At 41.6% G+C, this 21,435-nt stretch overlaps 1 pseudogene; it reads right to left on the reverse strand.

Annotated features, from left to right (window-relative positions):
- Positions 1–15,617: 15,617 nt before the first annotated feature.
- The window catches only part of LOC129394518 (cytospin-B-like), a 34,588-nt pseudogene continuing 28,770 nt past the window's right edge, over positions 15,618–21,435 (reverse strand).

Here is a 21,435-nt window from a genome sequence, read left to right on the forward strand (position 1 = left end):
ATAGGAAGCCCCCTCCCCAGTGTTTAAAGCATACAGAGCTCAGTTTGGGATGATGAAAACATTTTGGAAATAGAAAGTAGTGATGACTGCACAACCATGTGAACGTGCTTCATGCCTCTGAACTGTACACTTAAAACAGTTAAAATGATAAATTCTTGTTATGTGTATTTTACAATAAAAAATTAAAAAAGAGGCCGGGCGTGGTGGCTCACATCTGTAATCCCAGCACTTCGGGAGGCCGAGGCAGGTGGATCACGAGGTCTGGAGGTCGAGACCATCCTGGCTAACACAGTGAAACCCCGTCTCTACTAAAAATACGAAAAATTAGCCGGGCGTGGTGGTGCACGCCCGTAGTCCCAGCTACTAGGGAGGCTGAGGCAGGAGAATCACTTGAACCCGGGAGGCAGAGGTTGCAGTGAGCCAAGATTGTGCCACTGTACTCCAGCCTGGGTGACAGAGCAAGACTCCGTCTCAAAATAAATAAAAATAAAAAAAGAAAAACCAGATCAAGAACAACAAGGCTAAAGGGACAGACCACGCCCCCTCTTCATCAAAGCACCAATAAAAGGAGCTAAGTGAACTTCACTTGGCAAAAACGGATCCTCCCTGTGAAATTAAAAGTGTTTTCATTTAGCAGCATCATTTAAAAAAATGTTTAAAAAGTACTTTAAGCATATGCCCTACTTCGCAAGCTGGTAAGCAATCTTGCCCAATTAGGATGAAGAGTTTCCACAGTTATCCCTTTAAATAGCTGCTAAGGAGTTCTGCTTGGCCATGTGGTTGTTTCTGTCCAGGGGAACCCTGGCGCTGCTAGGCTCAGTCTTGCAGAAGCGTCAGCTCACAAATCCAGGCAAGACCCCGTGCGTGCTGGTGACTAGGCATCAGATGCCACAAAACGCTGGTGTGGATCCCTGAGCGGGCCACATCTGTCCTTCTCTGTTCACCCTGCTTTCTCGCCACCCTCACCCTTGTAGGCTGCTGTCCGACCCCAACTCCTCCAACTCACAGTGCTCCAGATCTGCTCTGGGTCTTTGGAGTCCCTCTTGCTCCCAGGCACAGCCCTGACTTTTGAGTGCTCCCCTGGCGACAGTGGCCAGTGGTCTTGGCCCTTGCCCAATGCTCTTCCTCCATTCTACCCTAGAAAGCAGCCCTGGCAAGAGCACCTGGGCCCAGACCCTGCCTCCAACTCTGATTTCTAACCTCAAAACATAGATGGAAACAGTAATATTAGTATCGTAAAATGTATAATTCAAGATTAAAAGGACTAACTAAAATTAAAGGTAAAAGCCACCACCAAGAAGATAGGGCTAGAAACCTTTATGTATGGTTCGACATAATCTCTTAGAAATCAAAGCTTTTTACACAAACCACAGTTAAGAGTAAGAGACTTCAACACATCTGACTCAGAATTCAGCAGATCAAGTGGCCACAAGGGATGAGAGACACTCGATCTACCACTGAGGCACAGGGGTCGATGACGGGCCTCAGACCACTCACACCTTGAGCCCTGAGAACAGGAGGAGGCCTAGCCTTACTTCTGTACAACTAACAGGTCCTTTCAGAAGACTTTCACCAAAACAAGGGTATCAGTCCCATGGAAAACTTCAGTCTTCACTGTTAGAGAACACAAAAATTGTCTGGAACTTTTAAATGAGAAGTTTCCCAACTTCCAACCAATTTCTTTTTTTTTTTAAAGCTTCAAGTTTTCGTTTGTCAGATTGGAGAGTCAGAGTCTTATACCCAGAGTATAAAACATCTTTGGCTGGGTGCGGTGGCTCACGCCTGTAATCCCAGCACTTTGGGAGGCCGAGGCAGGCGGATCACAAGGTCAGGAGATCAAGACCATCCTGGCTAACATGGTGAAACCTCGTCTCTACTAAAAATACAAAAAATTAGCCGGGCGTGGTGGCGGGCACCTGTAGTCCCTGCTACTCGGGAGGCTGAGGCAGGAGAATGGCATGAACCCAGGAGGCAGAGCTTGCAGTGAGGGGAGATCGTGCCACTGCGCTCCAGCCTGGGCGACAGAGTGAGACTCCGTCTCAAAAAAAAAAAAAAAAAAAAAAAAAAACCTTTGGCTGAGAATTAATTCTGTCACCAATACTACTAGAGAAGGCAGTAAAATAAATATTACTTTTTTTTTTTTTTTTTTAAAGTCAGGGACACACTCTGTTGCCCACACTGGAGTGCAGTGGCATGATCACAGCTCACTGCAACCTTGAACTCCTGGGCTCAAGCAATCCTCCCACCGCAGCCTCACAAGTACCTGAGACTACAGGCATGTGCCACTATGCCCAGCTATTTTTCTAAAACATTTTTGTAAGAGGAGGTCTTGCTATGTTGACCTGATTGGTCTCAAACTCCTGGCCTCAAGCGATTCTCCCACCTTGGCCTCCTAAAGCCCTGAGATTATAGGTGTGAGCTACTGCACTTGGCCCTTATTGCATTTCTGACTATATAAAAAGATGATACAGGGTTTTAGAGCTCACTAACATCGTAACTAAAAAAATCAGGCCTTATTAACACAAAACTTTATTTATACTTAAAGCAAGCAACCACAAGCCAAATGTCTCTTCATCAATAAGAGTATAAAAAATAATATGCTTCATATTAAATATTAACCATAATCAAGTAGAGATTTCCCACAACAGTAATACACCATAACCAAATTGGAATTTTGCCCCCAGATATGTAAGAATTTTTTCCTACTAGAAAATCTATTTATGTTATTAATTACATAAATAAGTTTAAAAAGAAACCACATGAATAGCTCATTAACTGCCAAAAAGGAATTTGCTATAATTCTTATCTATTTCTGGATTTTAAAAAACTCAGTAAATTCAAAACAGATGTAAGCTTCCCTTAATTGATAAACTATTCATCAGAAAACAGTACAAAAATCTTAAAGATATTGCTATTAATGGAAAATAAAACAAGAATGTCCAGCATTAATAAGTATTAGTTGTTTCAGACTGTCATGAATGCAATAAACCCAAAAAAGTATAAGAGGTATAAATATTGGAAAGAAGAAATAAAATTATTTGTAGTAATTTATCTGGAACACCAACAAGTATAATGAAATAATGAAAAATGCCAGGGCATACAAATCATGACGACAATGCACATCACAGCACTGGCTGACACTCACAGGGCCCTGGCTGGGACCCAGGATGTTGTGCCGCATTCAGATCATGCTCTCATTTCTCTGCTCAGCAGCAACCTGTGGCAGAGGACCAGACCCACAGAGCCACAGAAGGGAACAGCAAGTCCAGACACCACTCAGTTCCCATTCATACCTAGGCCTATCAGGTAGTTCAAGAGAGATGATGAAATAAGTGATGCTGAAATAAATGGCCATCCAAAACAAAGCAGTATGTGTATTTATATAATGTGTGTGTGTGTGTGTGTATGTGTGTGTGTGTGTGTGTGTATATATACACACACACACACACACACACATATAAAGGATATCTGGAACCTCTGTGACAGATATGGTTAATATCCTTCAGGAGAAACAAATAAAGCGCTCTGAGGCCTCCAGGCAGATAGCAATGAAACGCATGCACTCACAGTCTCATTCCATTGTGAAGCCCCACCAAACCACAGAAAGGAATTTCTTTTTTTCCCCCAAAAGCATTAACTGACAACGAAAAAGAAAACAGGAAAGAAAATAAAACTTGGCAGCTGAAAAGTTGATGGACAAGAAATAACTAACATAACAGACCTAAGCAAACTAAATCCTAAGCCAGCAGTGGGGAAGGGCAAAGACCTGATTATGGTACAAAATCCCCCAAAGGCTCAGGAAATTTGTGGCAAGAGGTGCTTCAGGTCGGGGGATGAAGGTGGTTAAAAACAGGACTGGGTTAGAGATGTGTTCACAGAGCAGCCAAAGCTCCAGACACTCTCTCTTCCCTGCACACCAGAGTATAAAATGAAGCCTCTGGACCGGGTGGATATTGAGCGGTTGAGGCACAAGTGATACACTGAAAACAAGGGAATTAAACGAATTTACAAGGTGAGGGCTGAGATAGTCATTCTCCACCCCCAGGCCTCTTCTCTGACTGATCCCATAATCCTGGCTGCCAAGTCTAAGCCCTCAAGCAGGAGACTGGAAGGCCCTTCTCTGGGGAATGGATGAGCCCAAGAGGAAGGACCTAAAGACACTGACATCAGGAGTTTGTCATGGACATGCCACGGGAACAGCTCTCTACTATGAAGACCATAGTTGCAGGCCGCATACACAGGCCCAGGCAGGGGTCAGCTTTGCAGAGCCTCCACCTAAACATGAACAGTCAAACCTCAAGCATAAAGATAGAGAACTAAAGATACCAGTGGAACAAAGGAACTGTAGGAAACAACCCAGGTAGGGAGATTTGGTGATAGAATCAACCTACAATCTTCAGCGAAATTCACATGTGACATTACATCTAGAAAACAAGAACAGGATGCTATAAAAAATTTAGGGAACAAAAAAAATCCTAGAAGTTAAATATATGATAGCAAACATATATGATGGAATTTTATTCAGCCTTAAAAAGAAATGAAATTCTGACATGCTATAATGTGGATGAACCTTGAGGTCATTATGCTAAGTGAAATAAGCCAGACAAAAAGGACAAATACTATATGATTTCACTTATATGAGGTACCTAGAGTAGTCAAATTCATAGTGATACAAAGTAGAATGGTGGCTGGGGGACAAGGGGAATGGCAGGTCAGTATTTAATGGGTAAGAGTTTCAGTTTTGCAAAATGAAAAAGTTCTGGAGATTGGTTACACAACAATGTGAATATACTCAACAATACTGAACTGTACACTTAAAAATGGTTCAGATGGTAAATTTTATGTTATATGTATTTTGCCACAATTAAAGTAAGAAAATTGAAGTGATGCAAAAACAAAAAAAAGATAGCAGAAATGAAGCATTTAATAGAATTTGGAAGATTAAACTTAGGGAAGCCTCAAGTTTAATCCCAGAAAACAAAACTATAAGGCAAAGAGATAGAAAACAGGAGAAAAAAATATGATAATTAGGGGACCAGGGTAAAGGGAGTTCCAGAAAAAGAAAACAGAGTAGAAGAAATTACCAATGAAATAATTCCAGAAAATAAAGACATGAATTACTGTATTGAAAGGGTGCAGTGAGTGACTAACATGACAAAAAAAAAAAAAAGAAAGAAAGAAAAAAAAAAAAGACCTTAAGCTATACAGCAAGGCAAACCACACTGAAAGTTTAGAATCCTGGCAACAGCCTGAACCTCCTATGAGCTTTTGGAGAGAAAAAAGTCACAAAGGACTGGAATTATTTTCTTCTTGCTGCAACACTGGCAAATAGAAGACAATGGAACAATTCCCACAAAATTATAAAGGGAAATAGTTGCTGACCTAAAATGTTATACCCAAGGAAACCATCAAGCATTAGGGTAAAACAAAGATGCAAGGCCATAAAATTTTACCTTCTATGAACCCATTCTCAGGGAGATACTGGAGGAAAAAAAAAGAAAAGGAATAGGATGTAGGACACAGAAGATCAAAAAAGAGAGAGGCAAAGAACTAACAGGGAATCTGTGCACCAGGCACAGAGGGCAGCCATGATGGAGGAGGTCAGAGGCTCCAGAGAGATCTCAAGATGACACTGCTGTGATCCCTGACCCCTGTGATGTGTGGGGATATCTCACAAAGAGTTGGGGTTGAATTAGTGACATTTACATAGAAAACTAAGTAAACAGGCTGGGTGTGGTGGCTCACGCCTGTAATTCCAGCACTCTGGGAGGCCGAGGCGGGTGGATTACCTGATGTCAGAAGTTCGACACCATCCTGGCCAACATGGTGAAACTCCGTCTACTAAAAATACAAAAATTAGCTGGGTGTGGTGGCATGTGCCTGTAATCCCAGCTACTTGGGAGGCTGAGGCAGGAGAATCACTTGAACCCAGGAGTAGGAGGATGCAGTGAACCGAGATCGTGCCATAGCACTCCAGCCTGGCGACAGAGTGAGACTCCGTCTCAAAAAAAAGCAAAAGAAAACTAAGTAAACAGACAAAAATAATTTTAAGTGGAGGGCGAATAAAAGGTTGTGTAAAAGAAAAAGCAGCAGCAGTGTATACTACTACATGGCTAATCTATGAATGACACTCACAGCATCTTAATGTGAACTCCAGGTACACAAAACCACAATGAGAGAACGCAAAGACAGGAAGCACGGAGGCTGGGGGCTGAAAAGAAATCCTCATCTTTCACAGTAGGAGATCAAAATATAACATCTAACATGAAAAACTAGAAACAGCAGTGATAAGCATGCTATTTAGCAATGCAGAGGTAAATGCCAAAAAATCAGCAAGGTGACTTGAAAACGCTTGACTCTGGGGAGCAGGAAGCAGAGCTCTCAGGCCAGGCTGACTGCTTTGCTCATCAGGATCTCTGCAGACTTGATTATGGGAACACAGAGCTTTCTTAGAAATAAAAAACAACACAAAACAAAAAACTGTTACAAATTTTGAGGAAAAAAGAAGAACATGCAAACAGAAAAGCAAGCAAAGCAACTGTACTAGTAATTCACAGAAGAAAGATGTAAATGACTAACAAACTGATAAAAAATGCTTCACTTTCATCTACAATGAAGAATTAAAAGGAATGCCATTTTCTCCTCTTAGGCTGAACAAGATCAAATATGTATCCAGTATTGGGAATGTGTATAATCTTGCACATTGTGTAGAGAAGTGTAAACTAAATAGCCTTACAGGAGAGCAATTTGAGAATATATATTAAAACGGAAAGTATAACACAACCTTTTGCAAAGCAAATTCACTTCTAGGAACTTATTTTACAAAAATTTAGCAGTATTTCACAACTATTTAGCACAAGCATAAAAAGGCACGATAAGTGATATTCATCATTATGGCCATTTTTTATCCCCAGAGATGGTGTCTCTCTTTGTTGCTCAGACTGGAGTAGGGTAGCACGATCATAGTTCACTGCAGCCTTGAACTCTTGGGCTCAAGTCATTCTCCATCTTTAGCCTCTTAAGTAGCTGGTACTACAGGTTCATGCCACCACACCTGGTTATTATTTATTTTTTTTTTTGGTAGACACAGGGTCTCATGATGTTGCCCAGGCTGGTTTCAAACTCCTGGCCTTAAGTAATCCTCCCACCTTGGCCTCCTAATGTGCTGAGATTACAGGAGTGAGCCACTGTGCCCAGCCACGACACTTTTAAAAAATAAGGTAAAATACATATATTTTAATTTTATTTTATTAAAAAAAATTAATCCCCCTCCCTACCTTTCCCTTATGAGTCTCTAAAGTCTACCATACCACTCTGTATGCCTTTGCATACCCATAGCTTAGCTCCCACTCATGAGTGAGAACATATGATTTTCGATTTTCCACTCCTGTGTTACTTCATTTAGAATAATGGCCTCCAGCTCCATACAAGTTGTTGCAAAAGACATTATTTCATTCCTTTTTATGGTTAAGTAGTATTCCATGGTGTGTGTGTGTGTGTGTGTGTGTGTGTGTGTGTGTGTATGTATATATGTGTGTGTGTATACATATACATATATATATATAGAGTCACATTTTTTTTATCCACTCATTAGTCAATGGGCACTTAGATTGGTTACACATCTTTGCAACTGTGAATGTGCTGCTATAAACATGCATGTGTGTCTTTTCCATATAATGACTTCTTTTCCTTTGGGTAGATACCCAGTAGTGGGATTGTTGAATTAAATGGTAGATCTATTTCTAGTTCTTTAAGGAATATCCATACTATTTTCCAAAGAGGTTGTATTAATTTACATTACCACCAGTAGTGTATAAGCGTTCCCTTTTCCCCACATCCACGCCAACATTTATTGTTTCTTGACTTTTTAACAATGGCCATTCTTGCAGGAGTAAGGTGGTCTCTCATTGTGGTTTTATTTTGCATTTCCCTAATGATTAGTGATGTTGAGTATTTTTTTCACATGTTTCTTGGCCATTTGTATATCTTCTTTTGAGAAATGTCTATTCATGTCCTTTGCCCACTTTCTGATAGGATTACTTGTTTTTTACTTGCTGATTTGTTTGAGTTCCTTGTAGATTCTGGATACTAGTCCTTTGTTGGACTGTAGTTTGCAAATATTTTCTCCCATTCTGTGGGTTGTCTGTTTACTCTGATTATTATTTCTTTTGCTGTAAAGAGCTTTTTAGTTTAATTAGGTCCCATTTACTTATTTTTGTTTTTGTTGCATTTGCTTTTGGGGTCTTAGTCATGGATTCTTCGCCTAGGCTGAAGTCTAGAAGGGTTTTCCAAATTGTCTTCTGAAATTTTTATGGTTTCAAGTCTTATATTTAAGTCTTTGATACATCTTGAGTTGATTTTTTGTATAAGGTGATAGATACACAAATCAATAAATGTGACATCGCATAAACAGAATTAAAAACAAAAACCATATGATCATCTCAATAGATGCGGAAAGAGCATTCGACAAAGTTTCAGCATCTCTTTATGATAAAAGCTCTTAACAACTAGGCATAAAAGAACTTGCCTCAAAATAATATATATGTGGATATATGACAAACCCACAACCAGCGTAATACTGAATGGGGAAAAGTTGAACACATTCCCCATGAGAATAGGAGCAAGACAAGGATGCCCACTTTCACCAATCCTATTCAACAGTTCTGAAACTCCTAGCCAGAGCGATTAGGCAAGAGAAATAAATAAAGGGTATCCGGATTGGAAAAGAGGAAGTCATTCTATCTCTATTTGCAGATGATATGATCATATACCTAGAAAATCCTAAAGACTCTTCCATGAGACTCTTAGATTTCATAAACAAATACAGTCAAGTCTCAGGTTACAAAATCAATGTACACAAAGAAGTAGCACTGCTATACACCAACAACGACGAAGCTGAGAATCAATCAAGAACTCAATCCCTTTTACAGCAGCTGCAAAACAAAAACAAAAACAAAAACCTAGGAATATACTTAACCAAGGAGGTGAAAGATCTGTACAAGAAGAACCACAAAACACTGCTGAAATTATAGATGACACAAACAAATGGAAACACATCCCATGCTCATAGAATCAACATTGTGAAAATGATCATACTGCCCAAAGCAATCTACAATCTGCTGAATGAAATTCCCATCCAAATACCATCATTTTTCACAGAATTAGAAAAAACAATCCCAAAATTCATATGGAACCAAAAAAGAGCCTGAATAGCCAAAGCGATCCTAACCAAAAAGAACAAATCTGGAGGCATCATATTACTGGACTTCAAATTATACTAGTTACAGAAACGGCATGGTACTGGTATAAAAGACCAATGGAACCAAATTGTATATTTAAACCAGTTTAAAGTGTATAGTTCAGTGGCTTTTAGTACATTCCCAATGTTGTGCAACCATCACTAGTCCAGAACATTTTCATCACACAATAGAAAACTGTACCCACTAAGCAGCCACCCCACTCTCTATTCCCCTCTCCCCTCAGCCCCTGGCAACCACTCATCTGCTTTCTGTTTCTGTGGATTTGCCTATTCTGGATTTTTCTTATAAATGGACTCGAACAAGATGTAGCCTTTGCACCCAGCTCTTTCACCTGGCATCACGTCTTCAGCGAACATTCATACTGCAGCCTGTGTCAGTGCCTTACTCCTTTTTAAGGCTCAATAAGAAGCCCATGTTCAATGATCAGAGGGAGGACCCACAGGACGCAGCATGAAGTCATGGCCACAGCTATGCACAAATTTATTACAGTGAAAGGACACAAAGCCATATCCGGAAAGGGAAAAGGCGCAGGGCGTTAAGTCCAGAGGCATGGGCTTCCAAGAGTCCTCTCCAGCAGTCACGGGCACGTTTAATTCCCCCAAGGAATTAATTAATTAATTGAGGGAAGCTCATTAGGGACTCTGCATCCAGCGTTTTTATCAGAGGCTGGTCACATGGGCCCCTTCTGCCCAGCATATACCACATTCCAGACTCCTCACAGATAAGCCGCTGTTCAGCACAAACCACGTGTTTGCACAAACAGTTTCAGAACCGTGAGCCCCTCTCATCAGTTCTGGGAATGGTGTGAACCCTCCTGTAATCCTAGTTCTCAGACTCCAGCCAAGGGCCAGCCTTGCAAGCAGCCTTGCTAAGGAGAGCCGTCCCAGGCCTCCTGGGTTAACTATTTTCTGCACAGAGGCAAAAACATGCCTGCCAACAGCATCTGGGCTTTGTATTTTAAGGTGATCTTACTCAGTTTTATTTCCAAAATTCCCGAGGAAGAGGCTGATGGGCCCAGCTTAGACTTGTTGGGGCTACTTCTCTGGTGTTTGTGTATATTAAAGTGGGAGAACGCGTCCCTCCCCATCTGCTGTGCGAACAATCTGACAGGTCTCTACACTGTTTGATATTTTTGTTCAGAAAGCCATTTTTATTCCCCAAAGTTTCATACCTCTGGGAGTGCACACACCACTAAGAGTGGGAGCGGGTGCCCCAAAGCACACTGGCTCATGACAGAAAACCAACCAGAAACATGGCCATCAGGAGAGGACTGTGTCTCCCACAACACGGGAGAGCCCTTCGTCTTTACTTTCAAACAAACTCCACTGTTAGGTTGTAGCACAATGCCTGTGCCACTTCAGAAGCCACTGTGTCAGAAACGGCACAGAAGCAGGGAGAGCAGGTAGAAAAGGCCTCAATAGAGTGGAAGCCCACAGTGCCGCGCATCTGCTATTGGGGCTCTATCCTCACAACGAAGTCAGGGAAAGGACCACTCTGATGGCAATAAATAAGTCAAAGGATTTATGTTTTTTGAATTGTGCATGTAGCCCTCAAGAGACCTCTCTCAAAAAAGACAAGAAACAGAGCCCCAGGTGGGCTGATATTTCAGGGGTTGCTTGCTATTGGCTAAGCAGATTTTAGTGCTTGTCTGTGAGAACTCAGAGACAGAAAAACAATTTGCCTGCAACGTGGGTGTTCTTTCCAGATTTAAAACAAGATTCAGTTTGGATAACACTCTGTCATCCAGGATGGAGTGCAGTAGCGTGATCTTGGCTCACTGCAACCTCTGCCTCCTGGGCTCAAGCTATCCTCCTGCCTCAGCCTTCCAAGTAGCTGGGACTACAGGTATGTGCCACCACAATCAGCTAACTTTATTGGTATGCCCAGCCTGGTCTCGAACTCCTGGGCTCAAGGGATCTGTCTGCCTTGGCCTCCCAAAGTGCTGGGATTACTGGTGTGAGCCACCCTGCCAGGCCCCAAATAGGATTTGAACTACAGGAGATACTTGCATGCATCTTCATCTAAGGAACATGTGTATTAGGTTGGTGCAAAAGTAATCGCAGTTAATGGGAAAAAACGCAATTACTTTACACCAACCTAATATATATCTTCGTCTAAGTAAATTTTTTCTATAAAGGGTCAAATTGTAAATAATTTCAGTTTGGTAGGTCATCTAACTGAAAAATTTCTGTTGCAACTACTCAGCTCTGCAGTTGCAGCAAAAAACAGTTCTAGAGAATATGTAAATGAATGTGTGGAGCTGTGTGCTTACGAAACTTATTTACAAAAACATGTGGTGGGCTGGATTTGCCATTCATCTGACTCAAGAGTTAAATCTAGTTTAACAGTATCACTCACATCATTACTATTTCAAATTGCAAAAGCTTTGATGATATAAAATGATCACTTTTATTATCTTTATAAAATAAGAAGGGACCATGTCAAAATGAGAAAATTCTGAGTTATAACACAGTATATGCAATTCAGGCTAAGGGCATTTTTAGGTAAGCCACTTGGAAAAATGCCTTTTTTCTGAAAAATGTTTTTATCACTCTTTTATGTGTGTATTTTAATTCAAAAAGTAACAGTTTAGGAAGAAATAACTGACTTGTGAATTGTCACAGGGCTGTGAAGTGGGATAGCAGCACTGTGGATTGTGCCCAGCTCAAGAGGCCCCTCAGGTCCATTCCTGACGCTGTCATACCAGGAGAGCACCCTCCTCATGGGTTTTATTTCTCCCTTTTAAATCTTTTCTCAGAAAGCAGCTGGTTTAATTATTAACCACAATACTTCTTCATGGCCTTTCCTTCAGATTTTCCACCTCCAAATTGTAGGTCATAATATAACCTTTGATACAAAGAATATGCTTGGATTATGAATGATAATAACAAAATAAATACTTGTGAATCCTGCCTCCCAAGTAAAAACTAGATTACTAATAACTTGCATCTATCTCTTCTACTTTATTGTTTTGCTTCAATTATTATTATTATTATTATTATTTGAGATGGAGTCTCGTTCTGTCACCCAGGCTACAGTGCAGTGGCGTGACTCTGGCTCACTGCCACCACTGCCTCCTGAGTTTGAGCAATTCTAGTGCCTCAGCCTCCCGAGTAGCTGGGATTACAGTTGTGCATCACCACGCCTGGCTAATTTTTAGATTTTTAGTAGAGACGGGTTTTCACCATGTTGGCCAGGCTGGTCTCGAACTCCTGACCTGAGGGGATCCACCCACCTCGGGCTCCCAAAGTGCTGGGATTGCAGGCACGAGCCACTGTGCCTGGCCTTCAATTATTTTTTAATATACAAAGTAATACATGTAAATTTTTTAAATTATAGTTTGATAATATTTATAATTTAAATGGCAGCTCCTACTCCACCTGATGTACTCCCTCCCAACATCTTCCTCATCCCTCTACTTAAGCCCTTCAAACTATATGTATTATTTTTAAATAAATAACTTATTGGTACATAAATCACACACCACAAAACATAACCTTTAAAAATGTGCTATTTGGTGGGGTTTTTTTGTATTTTTTTTTTGAGATGGAGTCTCACTCTGTCGCCCAGGCTGGAGTGCAGTGGCATGATCTCAGCTCACTGCAACCTCCACCTCCTGGGTTCATGCCATTCTCCTGCCTCAGCCTCCCGAGCAGCTGGGACTACAGGTGCCTGGCACTACGCCCAGCTAATTTTTTTTTTTTTTTTTTTTGTATTTTTAGTAGAGACGGGGTTTCACCGTGTTAGCCAGGATGGTCTCGATCTCCTGACCTTGTTATCCGCCCGCCTCGGCCTCCCAAAGTGCTGGGATTACAGACGTGAGCCACCACACCAGGCCATGAATAAACAATTTCTTATACAGAATACAAAAAGCACTAACCATTAGAGGAAAGACTGATAAATTAGACTTAATTAAAATTAAGAACTTTGTTCATCAAAAGAAGAAAATTTAAGGCACACTGGAAGAAGGTATTTGCCATATATGTATTTGACAAAGGACTTACATGGAGAATATATAAAGAATTCTTAAAAGCAATAAGGAAGAGAATGACATCTGATTCTTAAAATGGACAAAAGTTCATATGCTGTTTACAGAGCCAATACCCCTGCTCCCCACCACCAAACAAACAAAGTGGGCAAAAAACCTGAGCAGGTGCATCCCAAAAGGGACTATGCACATGGCCAATTTGCATATGAAAAGGTGCTCAATCTCCACTGCCAAAAGAAAAATGCAAATCAAAACCACAATGAGACACTACTACACATTACCCACATGACCTCCAGTAAAAAGACTGATGCTACCAAGTGTTGATGAAAATGCACAGAAATTGACCTCTCATAAATTGCTGAAAAGACATAAATTATACAAATATTTCAGACATCTGTTTGGTACTATCCTAGAATGTATGCATACCCTAAGGCCCAGGAATTCCATTCTGAAGAATGTAACCAACAAGAACAAGCACATATGTGTTTCAAGAGACATCGACAAGAACGTAACAGCGCTATTCACCTTAGCCCCAAACTGGACTTGACTCAATGATCTATCAATAATAGAATGGGTAACTAAATAATGCTATAATCCTACAATGGGTTACTAAATGGTGAAGAAAATGAACAAATTACAGTATAGGTGACAACATGAATAAATCTCACTGATTCAATACTGTGTAAAAAAAAGCTCCCCTCCCTCTGTCTCTGTACAGGGGAGCCTCCATTTTCTGCCTTCTCCCATCCTTCTTGCCTATTAAACTTTCCGCTCCCTAAAACCAAAAAAGTAAAAAAGATAGATGCAAAATTACATAGTTTTTAAAATTCCATTTATAATAAAATTCAAATGCAAGCAATACTAACATAATATTCAGGGCTGCATACTTTTGTGAAAATCCATAAGGAGAATAATTGAGGACAATGGTTATCTTAGGGAGTAGTGAGGGGTTATGATGGGAAAGTTGTAGGAAAGGTCTGTGGGAGCTGGCGATGCTCTTCTTCTGGATGCGAGTGGTGACTGTGTGACTTTTCACTTCCTCATAGTTCAAGAGACTATCATTTGAGGCCAGGAGTGGTGGCTCATGCCTGTAATCCCAGGACTTTGGGAGGCTGAGGTAGGCGGATCACCTGAGGACAGGAGTTTGAGACCAGCCTGGCCAACACGGTGAAACCCCATCTCTAGTAACAATACAAAAATTAACCAGGTGTGGTGGCTCACGACTGTAATCCCAGCTACTCCAGAGGTCGAGGCAGGAGAATTGCTTGAACCCGGGAGGCAGAGGTTGCAGTGAGCCGAGATCACACCACTGCACTCCAGCCTGGGCAACAGAATGAGACTCCGTCTCTTAAACAACAACAACAACAAAAAAAACTATAGTTTATATTTTGTGCATTTTTATCTTTGTGTACAGTGTTTCACACGCACAAAAAACTTAAACTTATACCAGGTATTAATTCCTTTTCTGAACAGAAAACAGATACTGTCCTAGTAAACAAAAACTCTTTAAACTAAATGCAAACAACTCTGAAAGCAACAGAAAGAAAATATTTGGAGAAGTTTTGGAGGCTCATTTATGGAGGGCCTTTATATGAATTAGGCAAAGCACTCTTCTTTGGGAGTGTAATTTAGCACAAGCTGTCTCCTTGGGTGGAGGCCCCACTGCAGCATTCTTTCACGCATTCCCACTCATCACAAAGCCCACACCACTACCTCACTGACGCCATCCCCACTAACAGTCACGCAAAGAAAACAGCCACTCTGTATTGTTCTTCGGTGCTCTCATAATGTTTAACCTTGCCTTTTACTTAAAGGATTACAGGAACTGGCCTTAGGAGATCCAAAATATCCAACCAAGGTTGCAAGTATCCCACCTCAGGAAGGAATGCTAAACAACTGATTCATACAGCCTTGCTGCCACTAACCAGAGCACCAGATGGCCCATTACTCAAGACAACCATTGCCAGCAGATAAGCCGACCCATGTCCCCTCCCCCTCACATTCTCTACCCTGCCCAGCCCGCATTCCCTACCTTGACATCAATTTCCGCACATTGCCTAATAAAAGAAATCCCTATCAGCTCATTTCAGGGAGTCAGCCAGAGAATCCTCCCTCTCCTGTGCTTCCTCCCTTGTGCCTGGGCATATGCTCCAATAAAGCCTTGCTAGGAAAACTCTTTTGACCTGGTGAGAATTTCTATTGCATCAAGAGCCTAAGAACCCATGATCGGTAACACTTTGAGCAAAGGAAAAGGTCCCCCTTCCCTAGGGAGATGCAGCTCTGCATGCACCCATATGTTTGGTGGGTGGAGTGCAAACTGGCTTCCCGTTGCATATGCCTCTCTGTCTAGGAGAACAGAAAGATGATAATTACATGCATATTGGTCCACCAAGCACAGGCACACATGGAACATGTACTGGCACAGGCCTACTACTGCCCAGGGCTGGTGGAAGCTGGCTGACATTGTCCCTTACCATGTAACCTTCTGTCTTCTTCTGGTACCATTTCAGTACAGCATTGCACTTGAAACCGCCATATTCCCAGGCCAAGGCCACCAGAGGGTTTCGTCTTTCCACACTGGTTAGAGAGAAGAGCACATGTTAAGGAGAAGATGCTAATGTTTAGAATCCTCAAATTCACAAGAAATAAATACCTACTTTAGAAAAGCAAATGTCTGGTTTATTCAGCCAGAATCTGAAGAAACAACCACATTAGTTACATTAATAATGTATTTGATGTCTCACAGTGTGAAACAAACACGAAATTGTGCCTCCTGACTGTCATGAGTCTGGGGAGAGTTTTGCTACATTTTGTTTTAAAATCCATCTGTTGCTCATCCATCTAGTCTTTTATTTGTGTAAATATAATTCAGGCTAGAACTTTAATTCAAACTCATTTGAATTAAGGATATCTATACAAAAGCATTCTACAGGTTTCAAGACTACATCAGTATCTAAATAAAATTTAAAAGGTAGAGACGGGCACAGCACAGTGGCTCACGCCTGTAATCCCAGCACTTTGGAAAGCTGAGGCAGGAGGATTACCTGAGCCCAGGAGCTTGAAACCAGCCTGAGAAACATAGTGAGACCTCAACTCTGAAATAAATAAATAAATAAATAAATAAATAAGCAAGCTGGGCATGGTAGCGCACACCTGTAGTCCCAGCTATTCAGGAGGCTGAGGTGGGAGGACTGCTTGAGGCCAGGAGTTCAAGGATGTAGTGAATTATGATTATACCACTGCACTCCAGCCTGGGCAACAGAGGAAGGGCATATTAAAAATACCAGATATCCTGCCATTGCTTTATCTCAATGAGATAAATGTAAAATTGAAATAAATTGATTTTACTAATTTAACTTTTCACTATGAAAGATAAAATATCAGTAGCATATTAATATACCCATAGCCTTCCTGTATGCATTTCTGGTATAATGAAAAGGAGAATTTTAGAATAGCACTAATTCTGGTTTTTAAAACCTCTTTTGATTATTTAAATCTCGCGCACATAAACAGGACAATATGTAATATCTGGGGCTTTAAATTAAACCTCTAAAATATATGACTTCATCTATTTGGGTGCAAATATAGGCCAAATCCAAAGGTATAACAATAAGTCCTAGCTTATTCATTCAGACTTTCATAAATCCTTTGATAGTACCCTTATTAGTAATGATAATATGTATTAAAAAGCTACTACTAGCTACTTAGGAGGCTGACACAGGAGAACTGCTTGAACCTGAGGCAGAGGTTGCAGTGAGACTCTGTCTCCCAAAAAAAAAAAAAAAAAAGCTATTACTCCAAAAGTAGCCAAGTTTGTATACTGATAAGTAAACAATACATTCATATTGTATATGAATGAGCATACTCATTCATAAGTTTTACTGAGTGAAATGTTATGTGTGTTGCACAATGCAAGGGGCTGGGAGAGATACCAAAGGTAAGCTGAACATTTACTGTCCACTAAATTACAGCATAAATGGAGATTAAGGCATATATTGTGCAGAAGTTATCCACACCACAAAGCAATACAGAAATTAAACACCTGAAATAGCGTAAGACACCAAAGTCAGAGAAGGGAGATGTTGGCCAGGCATGGAGGCTCACACCTGCAATCCCAGTGTTTTGGGAGGCTGAAGTGGGCAGATCAGGAGTTTGAGACCAGCCTAGCCAAAATGGTGAAATCCTGTCTCTACTAAAAAAAATACAAAAATTAGCTGGGTGTCATGGTGCATGCCTTTATAATCCCAGCTACTCAGGAGGCTGAGGCATGAGAATCACTTGGACCCAGGAGGCAGAGGCTGCAGTGAGCCCAGATGATGCCACTGTACTCCAGCCTTGGTGACAGAGTGAGGATCTGTCTCAAAAAAAAAAAAAAAGAAAAGAAAAGAAAAAGAAAAGGGAGAAGGGAGCTGTCAATGCTGCCAGGTGTTAGCTATAACTTCATGAAAGTTTTGACCTTTAAATAAAGAGAACAGTATTTAGAGTGTGAAAGGACAAAAGGAGGACAATTCAAGTTAGAACCTTATACACAAAGACTTACACTCAAATATGCTTGTGCAATATTGCTAAGGCACGGACTAAAACAGGTTCAGGTGGAGGGAGAGGCTGGGCCACTCTGGCAGGTGGGCAGGGGTGGTGCTAAGTAGTGGAGCATCTAGTAGATCAGGATGAGGAGTGCAGAGGACAGAGTCATGGGAAATTTCTGCAAGGTCTGCAGCAGGATGTGCTCAGTGCTTAGAAGATTAACCAACATGAAGAAGCAGGAAGACGTGAGAGAGGAAACAGTTGACCAAGTTTGCTGTAACCTGGGTGACCAGGGGCACTGAAAAGGGAGGAGGTGACAGAGCTGTGGCAGCAAAGACCAGCTCTTAGTGACCACCCTGTTGGCCTTGCAGTCCTGCCCTCTGCCAAGCCCTCCTTCACATCCCTGCGAAAGTCCTCCTTAAACACTGATTTCAAAATGCCTCTCTAATCCTTACATGCCACTGTTTTCTCATGACTCCTCCTTAAAATATGGGTCCAATCTCACTGTACCATAACTCAAAAACAGGAACAAAATCCCACAAACTTGGTGGCTCCTCAGTGCTTTATCAAAATAAAGCACAAACCTCTTCCTTAGCAATGAAGATTTGCAATATGGCTCCAACCTGCCTTCCAGCTGGAATGTCCTAGTCACCTATCCATCCACCCAACAAATACTAACAGAGAGCCTACCATGCATATATATGGCAGAGTCCCTGGCCTTAGGAAGCCCAGTCTAGTCCAGACACACATTACCACCCACATTCCCTGAACTTCTACTTCTCTCTACACTTCTTATGCCAACTAACAACTCTCAAGTACTTTGCCTATTTAGTATTGTTTTTTTACAGCTCTTAATTTCATCTTGCACACTACTTACTGTCCAGCATCCTCCTTTTAAACTCACTGAAGACGGGCACTGCATCTTAATTATTTTCATGCAGCAAATATTTGTCGAAGTCAATTGTCCAGGAGGACAAAACAGAAGGAACAATCAAAGCTGATCAGCCCTATGTTTTTCTGATTTCTTACTGTTTGAGACATGATACCTGAAACTGCTTCGTGGTTCCCTCTTTCTTGGGGCCACTTCCACTTTCCCTCTGGTGGAGGTGCTCAGCAGTCTCATGTCCCCAAAGTCCAGAGAGTGGGGGTCTGCTGAGTGACTCCAGCAAGGAACTCTTGCAGAGGTGGGGGTCTGGCTTCAGTTCCTAGGTCCTTCCCTTTCGAAGATCTGTGGGAACGACCACATAATCACCTATTCCTGAAGAAGAGGCTCTTGATTGCCATCAAACATCATTCTCCAGTACAACACAGTTCTCATTTTATCCTCAAGTATAAACATATATATGCTTCTGATGTAATGAAAATGCAATAGGGACGTGGATTCTCCAGGCAGGACCACCATTTCCTTTATAGGATCTATATGCAAATCAACCCTTGTTCAAAAATTATTGTGAATTTCAAGACGATGTCATCAGAGCACTAAACCCAGCATGCACCTTTCTAAGGGCCTTATGAAATTGCCCTTACCTGGGGAAAGACATTACCTGCCCCCAGGTAATGTTTTAATTGACAGACATCAGAGAGAGAGAGAGAGACAGAGTGGCAGGAAAATGCCTCATGTGATGACCAGGTCACAGGCAGCGGCAGGCAGGAAGGAAACTGGGAACCAAGAAGAACTTTTTTACATGAGAAAGGCCATTCCAGCCACAGGGCCCGGTTCAGTAAAAAAGCAGAAATCATTCTGTAGCAGATAAGAGCTGCAGACAAAACCCCTCAGACACTGAATTAAAGAAGGAAGGAGTTTATTCGTCTGGGAGCATCAGCAAGACTCCTGTCTCAAGAGCCGAGCTCCCCGAGTAAGCAATTCATGTCCCTTTTAAGGGCTCACAACTCTAAGGGGGTCCACGTGAGAGGGTCGTGATCGATTGAGCAAGCAGGGGGTACCTGACTGGGGGTTGCATACACCAGTAATTAGAACGGAACAGAACAGGAGAGGGATCTTCACAGTGCTTTTCTTATGCAAATAACCGATTAGGTCAGAGGTCGATCTTTTAACTACCAGGCCCAGGGTGTGGTGCCGGGCTGTCTGTGGATTTCATTTCTGCCTTTTAGTTTTTACTTCTTTCTTTGGAGGCAGAAATTGGGCATAAGACAATATGAGGGGTGGTCTCCTCCCTTAATTCTTTCAAGGCTCTTTCTGCTGTCATATTAGTCACAATCAAAACAGATAATGAAATAGACCGAATCCTCCAGATGATATTTCTTTTTCTTTTTTAGATATGGAGTTTCGCTATGTTGCCTAGGCTGGATTTGGACTTAACCTCCTGGGCTCAAGTGATCCTCCCACCTCAGCCTTCTGAGTAGCTAGGACTATAGGAGCATGCCATGATACCTGGTCAGATGATATTTCGTAAAGGACCATAAAAATACAGAACGGGATAAACCTTTCAAGATTGTCTAGTTTATAGTTATAGGGGAAACTGGAGCTGAGAGAACTAAGTGCCTTGTTTAGAGCTACATAGCAAGCCAGAGACCAGGCCCACAGTTGCTGCCCACGACCCACAAACAGTCACGGAAGAAAACAATCCTTCTACAGCTTACAGCCACCAATTATGGGTACTAAAGTTGGGAGTGGGGCTAATTAGCTCTAAATTGCAGAGAAAAACAGTATTTACATCACTAAAGAGAACAACAAAAACAGCCCATTAATCCCTGTTTCTGCAGCTTCTGATGATCTCAATGTTGACAAGCAACTTCTGGGGATTGCTGGAAGCAAGCAATTGTCACTGTGATCCTTTATTACAGTAAATAGAATCATCCAAGCAGACAGGTGCCTGGAGGGGGCTAAGTGGGGAGTACTGTCAATGAGGTATTTACTTCAGGGCAATAGTTGTTGTGGTCTCAACTTCAGTATGCATCTTGGCAATTAAAAGATTGGTTTTTTTGGCCAAGCATGGTAGTTCACATCTCAGTGCTTTGGGAGGCTTAGGTGAGAGGACTGCTTGAGGCCAGGAGTTCAAGACCAGCCTGGGCAACAAAGCAAGACTCTATGTCTTTAAAAAAATCAGCAACAAAGTTTCTGTCTCCCTAGCACAAGCACACTGAGAAGTGCAGCTGGCAGGAGATAAGACACTTATTCCTTGTGTCAGCTGCACTGCTGGATCTAACGTCCATGACACATCCATTATTCTGGGGTTGAAACTGCAGCAAGTCAAAAGTCTTTTATGTTTATATAATTTACCTGTAAGGGGAAGATCAGGAAGGTCCAAGCATTGAGTCATCCCTTTGCTGGCCGACCGCACACTGCTCTAAGCCAGATGCCTCTGTAAAAACCAGGGGGGCAACAGAATGGTGAGCTTGTAACATCAAGAACAGCACCAACACAGGTGCGTGTGTGTGTATGCGCACGTGTGTGTGCGTCCAACAGTTCTTAAACACAGTGGAATAACTGGGGGAGTTTTTAATTAACTCATTTATTCAAATAGGTAATATATGCAATAGACACAATCCTCAAAAGAAACAAAAAGGGCAAATAGTGAAGAGAAAGTCTCCCTTTCACTCCTGCACCCCAGTTCTCCTTCCCAAGAGTACTCATTACTAATCAGCTTTGTGAATATCTTTCCTGGAATGTTCTCTGTATATTCAAGGACGTGTGTAAAAGCA

Source organism: Pan paniscus, chromosome 19 (assembly GCF_029289425.2).
Source record: "Pan paniscus chromosome 19, NHGRI_mPanPan1-v2.0_pri, whole genome shotgun sequence".
Lineage (NCBI taxonomy): Eukaryota > Metazoa > Chordata > Mammalia > Primates > Hominidae > Pan > Pan paniscus.